The following is a 12734-nucleotide window of genomic DNA, read 5'->3' on the forward strand; positions in this document are numbered from 1 at the left end:
GGAGAGATCCCGTCTCAAGGCACTAAGATGACAAAGTGATATAACAGAACACCCGACCTCTTCTGCACACGTATGAGTGCATACATCTCACACACACACATTACAGTCACATACACCATAGTATCTCTCTCTTACACATACAATTTAAAAGAGAGATATTCTCAGCTATATTAGCTATAATGGAAACAGCTATACTATAGTAATAGTTATAAAATATGAAGGAACACAGTTCTGAAAACTATTATGTTTTTGGATATCTGACCACATAAGAGGGTTGGATTCAAATAGAGTTGAGTCTTTTCTATCAGAACCAGGGCTAAGCATTTTTGTCTACAAAAGGACTGCTTTCTTTACATGGAAGCTAGTTCTCTTAGGTCCAAGAATGCCGGATATTTTCCAACTAGTTAGGATGTAAATGGAGCACAAAACATGGCACCATGGCACAGATCTCATGCTCCCCTCAAATGCTGCATGTTGCCTCATAATACCTGCTAGTGGCATTCTATAGATCCAATTTTAATTCTTTCTGGAATTTGCTCTCTGAGCATGAACTATCCAGTCATTTCTATTCACGTTTGTACTTTTATGTTCCCTTCTTTTTTCTTTTGCTTTATAGCAAGACTCATGCTCAACAATGCACCAGTCATTACATGGGATCAACTTAGTATGCATTGTAGACCTACTGGCTCCTGAAATTCTGAGCTCCCATATGGAGTTTCCAGTGATGTGCCCAGACTACTATTTGGTCAGTCTCTATTAAAGCGAGGAACATAGGACACATTTAAGAACATTGCAAGCATTTAGGCTAAGGAAAAAGGAGGCAAGAACAGCTATCCACTTGTCACAGTAGGAGCGGAATGAGAAAGGACAAAAAGGCTGTTTGACATACTGGAAATATGTTCAGGTAATCTAGGAAACAACACAGCCTGGCACAGTAAATTAGCTGAGTGACCTTTCATGAGAATTACAATCCTGCATATACCTCTAATTGAATATTTCTCACTTTGTCACCTTAAACAGGCAAATGTATGAGGAGACAGAAGCCCACATCTTTCCTCTCACTATTATGGTGATTTTCTAACTTTCTCCATCAATTAGAGTAATTTTCTCCATACGCTTGAATTATTAGGATTTGAATAAGAAAAATGTCTTAAAGATATGACTTATTGCAGGAACACAAAATGTTCAGAACTTGTTAATGAAGACCTTTTGTGCTTTTCTTCTTTTTTTTCCCCTGACCAAACTTTCAGAAAAATAGATGTGAATACTGTAAATTCATTTTGCCAGGATGCAGAGGCCTCAGATGACACTTTAAAAGTTGTTTTTCCATTTCCAGATTCTGAAATAACAAACATCCATGCTATATGCCATCGAGAAACAACTTACATGTGCATAATTTGGTTTTCATATTGCTTGAGACCTAGCCTTAACAGCCAACAATTTTTCATATTTTCTCATATTCTTGAATTCAATTTACAAAAAATAAATTGAATTTAATCAAGCTTAGAAGGAAGCACAGTAGGATCTTCACCCAGATTTATGTTTTTCTTCTTGGAAAAAAAAAGTCCATTTTTTTGCCAGAAGGAATAATATTGCTAGGCTGTGTATTGTGAATTTCACTCTTGACCTAATCTGTCAAAAATTACACACACATATAATTTTAGAAGAAGAGAAAAATTCAGTCTAACTTAAATTAGGAACAGATTCCATTATTTATGGTGAATTGGTTTCAAAATTACTGGAAGAATGTATTAGGAAATGCAGACAAGTGTTATACAAAATACTGTCCATAAAGAACATTGAATAATATAGAGACCATTATCCAATATGTAAATCTGTTTTTGTGGGGTGGCCACATATGCATGTTATATACATTGAGCAACTGAACACATTTTTACTAGAAATCTTGGGCTCAGTTTCCTACCACAGCTGCTCTGTATCTTCTGGGCTTGCAGTTGTGCAGTAGCTGCCCTCACCCTACACCAGGGGCTAACTTTGCCCCAGAACTGGCTTCTCTGATGGATGAGTGACTGTGTTATTCTGTCTTATCCTGTGCAGTTCAGTTACACCTCCATCCCTTTCCCAATCTCTAGTGAGCACTGAGCTAGCTTTTGTTTATGATTTCTCTTTCCTCCTTTTTGCATTTACCATAACCCATTTCATGCTGCATAAGGCGCCCAGGGTTTGAAACTACCTGGGTAAGTCTTGCTCCTGGGAAGCTGTCCTGGTTAGCCTTTGTCAGTCTGACATAGCCTAGAGTCATCTGAGAGGACAGTCTAGATTGAGGAATTGTCTAGACCAGATTGCCCTGGGGGCCTCTTTGCAGGAAGGTGGGGAGGTGGTTGTCCATGTTTTGTTTTGTTTGAAGCCCTGTTTTTCTATGTAGACTATGCTGACCTCTATCCCACAAAGATCTGTCTGCCTGCCCATGCCTTTGGAGTGCTAGGAGTAAAGGCATGGCATTACCAAACCTTGCTGGGACTATAGGTTGCAGCATCTCTAGATACTATGGTATATAAGAAAACTAGATAACCCTGAGCCAGTGAGCCAGCCAGCAATTGCCGTGCTTATCTCCAGGTTCCTGCCCTGACTTGCCTCAATGATGGACTACAATTTATAAGCTGAAACAAACCCTTTCCTCCCCTACATGGCTTTTAGTCAAGAGTATTTTATTACAGCAGAAAATAAAACAGAACTGGGGCTTTAGCTGTGGCTTTTGCCCCAGCCTTTGTGCATTGGAACCTTTTCTCTAGAAGCAAGTAAAGTTCCAAGATGGCTGGAGCAGCCACAGCAGCATGTCTGAGAAGCAGGTTTCCTGAGCATCTTCTCACTTACTTATTGAAGGCCTCTGAGGGAAGCATTACTACTCATATTAAACACACTCATTAAAGAGGGACTCTAAATCAAAAGCCAGTTTGTCATGCACTGGAGAGATCACGTTAGATCTTGTGTTACATAAAACCGGTTTATGGGCTCCAGAAAAAAAAAAAAAAGGAAACTATTTACTTGCTCTCTTTTTAACTCAGAGGATGTCTATTATTCAAATGTAAATGTTTCTGTCCAATCAACACCGTAATTTCCTTTAATTAAATTCTTTAGTAAAAAGACATATGTGTGTGTACATTTGGGTGTGTGTGTGAGAGTGGGAGGAGAGGGAGAGAGGGAGAGAGAGGGACGGGGAGACAGAGAGGTGGAGAGATGGAGAAACAGAGGGAGGGGGAGAGGGAAAGAGGGAAAGGGAAGGAAAGAGGGGGGAAGAAGGAGGAAGGGGAGGGAGGGAAGGAAGGAGGGAGGGCGGGAGGGAGAGAGGGACAGAGAGAGAGAGAGAGAGAGAGAGAGAGAGAGAGAGAGAGAGAGAGAGAGAGAAAGAGAGAGAAGTCATTGAGAAGGCCTGTACATGGCCTGGTGCACATGTGGAGGCCAGAGAACAATTTGGGAGTCCTTTCCTTCCACCATGATTTCTGGGGATTGAACTCAGGTCATAAGACTTGCAAAACAAGTACTATTTTTATGCACTGGACCATCTTGCTGCTTCTTTATTTCTTTTTAATTTAAAACTCCTACAAAACCTTCAAGCTAGAAATGTGAAAATATTCATTGTGATAATTTGATACCAGATAGAACCACCATTTTCCCCCCTGAAATTAGTGTGTCCTGTTCCCTTTTTAATTTAAAAGTTAAATTACATGCCCAGTAGGATTTGAGCTGATCAATGTTGTGATCATTTATTTCAAGCCTTCAATCTCTCTCTTCACTGTCATAGACTGCCATCTAAAAAGGAAATACCTCTCTTCTCATGCTTTGTCCCTTTGCATCCTCTTACTGATGTCATTTCTCCTTCTCAAAGCTACTCCCAGCTTTGCATGCATACTCACCTTCTCATTCAAACTCTTTCGTCAGGTCACAGGTTCAAGGTCAGACTGAGCTAAGTCCTCAGAGCCTATCTCCCAAATCAACAACAGTAAACAAGAAGCAAAAAAGCCAAACTTCCTCTGAGTTAACTGTGGTACCCTTGATGCTACCTTTTGTTTGTTTTTGAGAGAGTTTCACTGTACAAAAGTCACTATGTAGATCAGGGTAGCCTTGGATTTGTGGGTAATCCTTCTGTTTTTGCCTCTGAAACGATGGTATAACAGGCCTGTAACACCTTGGCTGGTTCCCTAGATACAATTCTGCAGCTAATAGGCCATCTTCTTTTCCTCTTGAAGCTTTTCAGGGTCCATTTACTTCCTTTTCTCTCCCTTCAGTAAATTTTCCTCATGTGTTTTTATTGGTGCTCATAGCCCTCCAATCACCTAACATTGTCACCTCCCAGATTCATATCCTTGGCTCTGTCCTCTTTCTTGAGCCCTGACAATCCATTTCTCCATGCTCACATCTGCTGAGAGAATGCAGAGGGATAGAAGTTCATATTCTGGTGTGACCCCCCACATCCTGTCTCCATGAATTTTTTCTTCAATTTCTCATCTTATGATTTTTTTCTTCCCTTACTTGTTTAGTTATTTTTAATTGGATAAGGTCTCTTGTATTCCAGACTTGCTCTGCAGGTAAGAATGAGCTTCCACCTCAGCCTACATCTCTCACATGATACGACTATAGGCCTGCTTATCACATCCTGTTTACCTGAAACTAGGGATTAAACTCAGAGTTTTGTGCATGCTAGACAAGCCACTGAGCTATACCTCCAGTCCATAAATGATACTCTCCTACTGCCTCAACCTGAAACTTATTCTTCCTTTATAGCCATATGTTGTTAGTCCCTGTGCTACATTTTCACTGTCTACTTGGGTAATTTTTATTTCTGGTCCCTATGACTAGCTGCCCACTCACATACATAGCTCAAAGCCATGGGGGGTGGCATCATTTGCCTATTGTCATAGTTGTTCCCTTTCTGAGACCATGCTTTGGCCTTCTTTACTACCCTGAGAGATGCTGGAGTAAGAATGCTAGTGTAAACCCCCTGCCCCACTCCCCAACTTTAAGCTTTTACAGGAGTTATGATTGTCCCCATGCTGCCCCAAGCATCACTTGATCACCTCTTCTATGACCTGGCCCCGCTCAGCCTCAGGTTCCGCATGAGCTTGCAAAGACAGTTCCCCTCCAGACAGAACATTTCATCCTCCAGAAATAGAGAACAACTTCTTCCCCAAATTATTTCATAATTTGCATAGTGCTAGCTTTGGTGCACACCACCCCTTGCTTCATATGCTTCCCACATTTTCAAGGCCCAGGGAGTCAGCACTCTCATCATGGAGTACTTAGCTTATCTCTCTCCTGGTGGACCAAGTTCCAGTATACTTAGTCGTTGCATTGCTGGTAGGAAGGATACTTTTGTTGGCCCCTATTCCTCTCTGAGATGCTATACGTCTCAGAAGTGAAGTAACTGTTTTTCTATTTATGTATCTGCATTGCCCATGGCATCAAACATATCAAAAGAGCTAAAATAGGAAGGAGGAGCAAAGCTCAAGATGGCCGACAAAACGCCAGGCGGATCTCAGAAGGCCAGTTCAAAGATACTTGTAGAGCCGATCATCGGATGTTCATTCATCTGGATCTTCAGATGCTCATCCTCTTCTAGAAAACAAGCTTAAAGCATTCAGTATTGGAAAAATGAGCACAGCAAAGCGAACTCTAAGTAAGAAGGAACAAGAGGAACTGAAGAAAAAGGAGGATGAAAAGGCAGCTGCTGAAATTTATGAGGAATTTCTTGCTGCTTTTGAAGGAAGTGATGGTAATAAGGTGAAAACGTTTGTTCGAGGCGGGGTTGTTAATGCAGCTAAAGATGAACATGAAGCAGATGAAAAAAGAGGTAAAATCTATAAGCCATCTTCAAGGTTTGCAGATCAAAAGAATCCTCCAAATCAATCATCCAATGAAAGGCCACCATCTCTTCTTGTGATAGAGACGAAAAAGCCTCCACTGAAGAAAGGGGAGAAGGAAAAGAAAAAAAGCAATTTGGAACTTTTCAAAGAAGAACTAAAACAAATTCAGGAAGAACGTGATGAGAGACATAAAACAAAAGGCAGGTTAAGTCGGTTTGAGCCTCCTCTGTCAGACTCTGATGGTCAGCGACGTTCCATGGATGTGCCTTCAAGAAGAAATAGATCGTCTGTTCTTGATGATTATGCACCGGGCTCACATGATGTAGGAGATCCCAGCACTACAAACTTATACCTCGGAAATATTAATCCACAGATGAATGAAGAAATGCTGTGCCAAGAATTTGGAAGATTTTGACCATTAGCTAGTGTAAAAATTATGTGGCCTAGAACTGATGAAGAAAGAGCACGAGAAAGAAATTGTGGCTTTGTGGCTTTTATGAATAGAAGAGATGCTGAAAGAGCTCTAAAAAATTTAAATGGAAAAATGATTATGTCTTTTGAAACGAAGTTAGGTTGGGGTAAAGCTGTACCTATTCCTCCACATCCAATATACATTCCGCCTTCTATGATGGAACACACACTTCCCCCACCTCCATCCGGACTGCCTTTTAATGCGCAGCCTAGAGAGCGATTAAAAGACCCCAATGCTCCCATGTTACCACCACCTAAAAACAAGGAGGATTTTGAGAAGACTCTGTCGCAAGCCATAGTCAAAGTGGTTATCCCAACAGAAAGGAATTTACTCGCCCTGATACACCGAATGATAGAATTTGTTGTACGTGAAGGGCCAATGTTTGAAGCTATGATTATGAACAGAGAAATCAACAATCCTATGTTCAGGTTCTTATTTGAAAACCAGACACCAGCCCACGTTTACTACAGGTGGAAGCTTTATTCTATTCTGCAGGGAGATTCTCCGACAAAATGGCGGACAGAAGATTTTCGGATGTTCAAAAATGGATCCTTTTGGAGGCCACCACCATTAAATCCATACCTTCATGGGATGTCAGAGGAGCAGGAGACAGAAGCGTTTGTAGAAGAGCCTAGTAAAAAGGGAGCACTCAAGGAAGAACAGCGGGAGAAATTAGAAGAAATCTTGCGAGGATTAACTCCAAGGAAAAATGATATTGGAGATGCCATGGTTTTCTGTCTTAATAATGCTGAAGCTGCTGAAGAAATACTGGACTGCATTACTGAGTCAATGTCCATCTTAAAGACGCCGCTTCCCAAGAAGATTGCCAGATTATATTTGGTTTCTGATGTTTTATATAACTCTTCAGCCAAAGTTGCCAATGCTTCATATTATAGGAATTTTTTTGAAACAAAGCTATGTCAGATATTTTCAGACCTCAATGCTATTTATCGTACAATTCAAGGCCATTTACAATCTGAAAATTTTAAGCAACGAGTAATGACCTGCTTCAAAGCATGGGAAGATTGGGCAGTTTATCCAGAACCATTTTTGATCAAACTTCAGAATATTTTCTTAGGACTTGTAAATATCATTGAAGAAAAGGAAACAGAGGATGTGCCAGATGATCTTGATGGTGCTCCCATTGAGGAAGAGCTTGATGGTGCTCCTCTGGAAGATGTGGATGGAATTCCCATTGATGCTACTCCCATCGATGATCTTGATGGCGTCCCTATAAAAAGTCTCGATGATGATCTGGATGGAGTGCCTTTGGGTGCAACTGAAGACTCAAAGAAGAATGAACCCATATTTAAAGTTGCCCCATCAAAGTGGGAGGCTGTAGATGAATCTGAGTTGGAAGCACAAATGGTGACAACTTCCAAGTGGGAGTTATGTGACCAGCATGAAGAATCAGAAGAAGAAGAAAACCAAAATCAGGAAGAAGAGAGTGAAGGTGAAGAAGACACCCAGAGTTCCAAGTCGGAAGAGCATCATTTATATTCTAACCCAGTCAGAGAAGAGATGACTGAGTCTAAGTTCTCTAAGTACTCCGAAATGAGTGAGGAGAAACGAGCTAAGCTTCGTGAAATTGAGCTAAAAGTTATGAAGTTTCAAGATGAATTGGAATCTGGAAAGAGACCCAAAAAACCCGGCCAAAGCTTCCAGGAACAAGTAGAACACTACAGAGATAAACTGCTGCAGCGAGAGAAGGAGAAAGAATTAGAAAGAGAACGAGAAAGAGACAAAAAAGATAAAGAAAAATTGGAATCTCGATCCAAAGACAAGAAGGAAATGGATGAATGTACTCCAACGAGAAAAGAGAGGAAGAGACGACATAGCACCTCCCGCAGCCCATCTCGAAGTAGCAGTGGTCGACGAGTGAAATCCCCATCACCCAAATCAGAGCGGTCCGAACGGTCAGAAAGGTCTCATAAAGAAAGCTCTCGGTCCAGGTCCTCTCACAAAGACTCTCCTAGAGATGCTAGCAAAAAAGCCAAAAGGTCACCGTCTGCTTCAAGGACACCTAAAAGGTCTAGGCGGTCTCGGTCTAGGTCCCCGTAGAAGTCAGGGAAGAAATCCAGATCTCAGTCCCGGTCTCCACACAGGTCTCATAAAAAGTCAAAGAAAAACAAACACTGACATATATTTTTAAGATGCTGTCACTTATTGGAAATGCAAGTTTGTTTTGTGCCTGAATGGTTTTTTTTTTTTGTTTTGTTTTTTTAATAAAAAAAAACCATACACACAAAAACAAGAAAAATTCTAATGAAAGAACATTCCTGGGTTTGTTTGTTTGTTTGTGAATGCATGTGTAAACTCATGAGTAACTGCACCTGTAGACCTGTCATTGTTTTATATTGTATAAATTACTTTTGTTGTGGCTGTTTTCTCAAGATGAAATTTTTATCGTGCTAATGAATTTCATCAGAAATGTGTACAACGGATCTGCTGGCAGTAGTAGTATTTTGTTTTAGGATGTTGTGACTTAGACATATAATACAGATGTCTTCCCCCCTTTTGTAGCTTTGACAATTTGAATTAGATTTCAAATAAAATCTGAACAGAAAACTAAAAATGTTGTTTTTTTGCCCAGTTGGTGACACCAAGTCCCTTAAAGACCTACTAAGTGAATTTGGCACCATTGCTGTTTCTTATCCCTAGTGCACTTTACAAACTCCAATGTTCAAGTAGCTAGTGTTTTATAGTTACTAAAGTGACTTCCAAAAGTTAAGGGACCCAGCACTCCTGTTTGGTAGGTTTTGCTTATCCATTTCTGGAAAAAGGGTTTCAAACCCGGAGATGAGAGGGCTCGAGTGAGAGGGTACGGTGTGCATCTGTTACTGTAGTGCCTGGTTCAAACGCCCTTTCTCAAAGAAGCAATGTGACTTCAAAACACTCAGCCTATCTTCAGAGCAATTAACATATTTAGGGTTAATTTAATTTTTATCTTCTATCATGAAACAAGTTTATTTATAAAAGGTTTTATAAAAACAGTTTACCATAGAATTCTTGTATATAATAGTTGCTTTTTTTATAATTGTCTGTAGGTTATCTTTAAAACACTGGTATCATGATATTTGTACAAATTTGTTTGAAACAGCTTTTTGATTTGAAGGATTTGATTTGAAGTACAGCTTTAAATAAAAATTGAAAAAATTTAAAAAAAAGAACTAAAATAATCATTTGTGAGACCAACAAAAACCTAAATGAATAAATGAGCAAAAAGACAAATGATCAAGAGCTTTAACACTTTGTGGTTCCTGAAATGCCTGTGTGATGTTTTTCTGCCTTTGTTTATCTTCATTCTACACAGACACACCAATTATTACATTCTGGGGACATGACACGCCTTATAGAATATTGTTATGTTTTGTCTAAATGAAGATAAAACATTTGCATGTAAATGAGACAATACCCTTTCTCAAAGAGGAACTCTCCCCAATGCTGCAAATGACCTGTATTACCTGTAGTATCGAGATAAATGCGAATGAGCTCAGTGCTGTAATAGGTTTTCTGGACAATTTTTTCCAAACAAGAGCTCATTTCTAGTTAAAAGTAAATATTCTTCTGGAGCTTATGAAATCAGCTATTGCTTATGTGCATGCCCATACTGAGAATGAGTGTTGTAGAAATTTTTAATTCCAAATTGGGGTTTCTATCCTGTCTTTGACCATTTACTTACCCAATAAAAGACACAAACTTTTGTTATTTACAGTAAGCCTTGAACAGCCCATGAGCTGGGTTAATTATCTTCCCACTATGCTTGTAGTATCTACTTTCCTCTGGACAACCCTGAGTTATTATTTAACTATGTTTCATCTGGGCTTCTCTTAACTCCAACTGGCCAGCAATCAGGGCCATGTTTTCACGACCACCTAACCCATGGTGTCTCCTCCATTCTCTTTCTTCTCCCTCCCCTCCTGGTTCTCCTCTGACCCCCCAGCCTGGGATTCCTAACTCCCACCTATGACTCATTTGACAGCTACTAGCTGTCAGCATCTTTATTCGCCATATTCAGAAATAATTTGAAGGCAAGGTCACTGGGGTCTGCGTGCAGAATCAACTCACCCGGGGCAACCAGGACTTAAGGAACCAATATTAGCATTAGAATACAAGCAGCATTGGGCCAACCCATTATAAATGAGTTCACATATCATTCAGAATTTATGAAATCTGAAGCAAGTCCTAAGTAGGAAGGAGACTATGATGATTTGAATATGCTTGGCCCAGGGAGTGACCCTATTAGGAAGTGTGGCCTTATTGGAGTAGGTGTAGATTTGTTGGAGGAAGTGTTTCATTGTGGGCATGGGATTAAACCCAGATAATATTGCTGATGCCAAGAAGTATATTCTGACAGGAGACTGATATAGCTGTCTCATGAGAGGCTCTGCCAGAGCATGACGCTCAAAGCCAACCATTGAACTGAGAATGGCATCCCCATTGGAGGAATTAGAGAAAGGATTAAAGGAGCTGAAATGGTTTGCAACCCTATGAGAACAACAATATCAACCAACCAGAGCTTCCAGGAACTAATCCACCATCCAAAGAGTGCACATGGACAGACCCATGGCTCCAGCTGCATGTGTAGCAGAGGATGGCCTTGTTGGGTACCAATGAGAGAAGAAGCCCTTGGTCCTGCCAAAGTTCGATTCCCCCCAGTGTAGGGGAATGTCAGGGTGGGGAGATGGGAAGGGGTGGGTGGATGGGGGAGCACCCTCATAAAAGAAAGGGGAGGAGGGATGGAGTAGGGGGTTTATGAACGGGAAACCAGGATAGGGGATAACATTTGAAATGTAAATAAAAAATCCATTAAAAAAAGGAAAAAAACAAAACAAAACAACAACCAACCAACCAAACAAAAAAACCCCTCGTCCTAAGTCCCTGGATGCCAGTCTTCTAGCTGCCTTTGGAACAAGAGATAGAACTCAGCTTCTTCAGCCTCATGTCTCTCCGGATGCTGCCATGCTCCCACCTTGATAATAATGGAGTGAACCTCTGAACATATAAGTCATTCCCAATTAAACCTTCTCCTTATAAGAGTTACCTTGGTCATGGTGTCTGTTCACAGCAGTAAAATCCTAAGGCAGAGACATCTACAGTTCCACAAATTCCGCTTGCTGAAATTAATAAACAAATGCTTATGTTTCGAGAGAGTTTGATTTATAAAAGCACTCATATGGAAGTTTTGCTCTTGTTCCTAAATGGTGAAATATTTCTGAACCCTAGCAATAGAAGTGTAAGTCAGCGAAGCAGAAAAGAACCTTCGTTTACCCTTTCTTCATTAACAACCTTTACTCAGTCTTTTAAATTCCTATCTAAAAATGGAAGATGGCAGGACATGACAATTTGTGCTGGGCACAAGGCCACTTATAGTTGTTTTCAATGAAATTTAATCCAATCAGCCTAGTGATACTTATTACCGTTTCCAAGTGACACAGAAAGAATCAGGAGAAGGCAGAATGGTAAGCCACACAGCTAGCTCATAATTACTAAGGCTAGAGCTTACACTCAGGTCTGATGCCACAACTTTGCCTAGAATTCGGAGTGAATCAACCCATCTAAAATGAGATTAGAATTGTGAAAGAAATTAATCTGCTCCTTTTGAACCACCTCATACTCTATGTAGACATCAGCTATGTTTACATAGCTCAGTATTATTATATTATCTTTTATGTGTACCTTATTAGGCAGACAGACTTACGGCAGGTGAGAATGATTCCAGTTTGTGAGTTCCAACAACTCATTTGAAATGATTGAGTGCTCCAAAGAGACTGAAGGGGTAGGGAAGAGTTTTCCACTGCCAGAACATGTTATTGAGAAACAAAGTAAAACCAAAGAAAAAAAAATAAATTCACATAAAGTTGTCTTGGCAAGCTTTTCTCTTTTTAATAGGAAATGGATAATTTTTGCATGCAAAGTATTCTGATCACAATTTCCCCTCCCTCATCTCCTAGATCCTCCCCATCTCTACCTATCTGACTCTTCTTGACTGTTCTCTCTCTTTAGACAACAACCAGGCAAGCAAACCAGAACAGGAACAAACAAACAAGCAAACAATAAAATAGGGTTGGGGAGAAAAAGCTAGAGAAGCAAACAGAAAATCCCCTAAGTACAAAAATAGGAAAAATGATATATAAGCAAAAGACTTATAAGAAAAAAATCTCCAAAGATATCAGTGAATTCATTTTGTGTTATCTGTCTATGGCTGACCATGGGGGCCTGACTTAAGTATGGTTGTATACTCAGTGATTAACTGCTGGAGAGCAAGCAGTCGTCAATTGGCGACAGGATCTGGGCTGGGGATGGGGGCACATGTCCACTCTTCCTTCTCAGTGCTGAGACCCCATCTGGCTCAGACTTGTGCAGGCCGTGTGATGCTGCCACAGTGTCTCTGAGTTCATATGCGGGTCAGTTCTTCTCTTCCTCTGGCTCTCACAGTC

The 12734-nt window shown here is 40.4% G+C and overlaps 1 pseudogene; it reads left to right on the plus strand.

The window, feature by feature from the left end:
* Positions 1-5468: 5468 nt before the first annotated feature.
* Positions 5469-8565, plus strand: U2surp-ps1 (U2 snRNP-associated SURP domain containing, pseudogene 1; annotated as a pseudogene).
* The last annotated feature ends 4169 nt before the right edge of the window (positions 8566-12734 follow it).

The sequence above is a fragment of the Rattus norvegicus genome, chromosome 4 (assembly GCF_036323735.1).
Source record: "Rattus norvegicus strain BN/NHsdMcwi chromosome 4, GRCr8, whole genome shotgun sequence".
NCBI classification, from domain to species: Eukaryota; Metazoa; Chordata; class Mammalia; order Rodentia; family Muridae; genus Rattus; species Rattus norvegicus.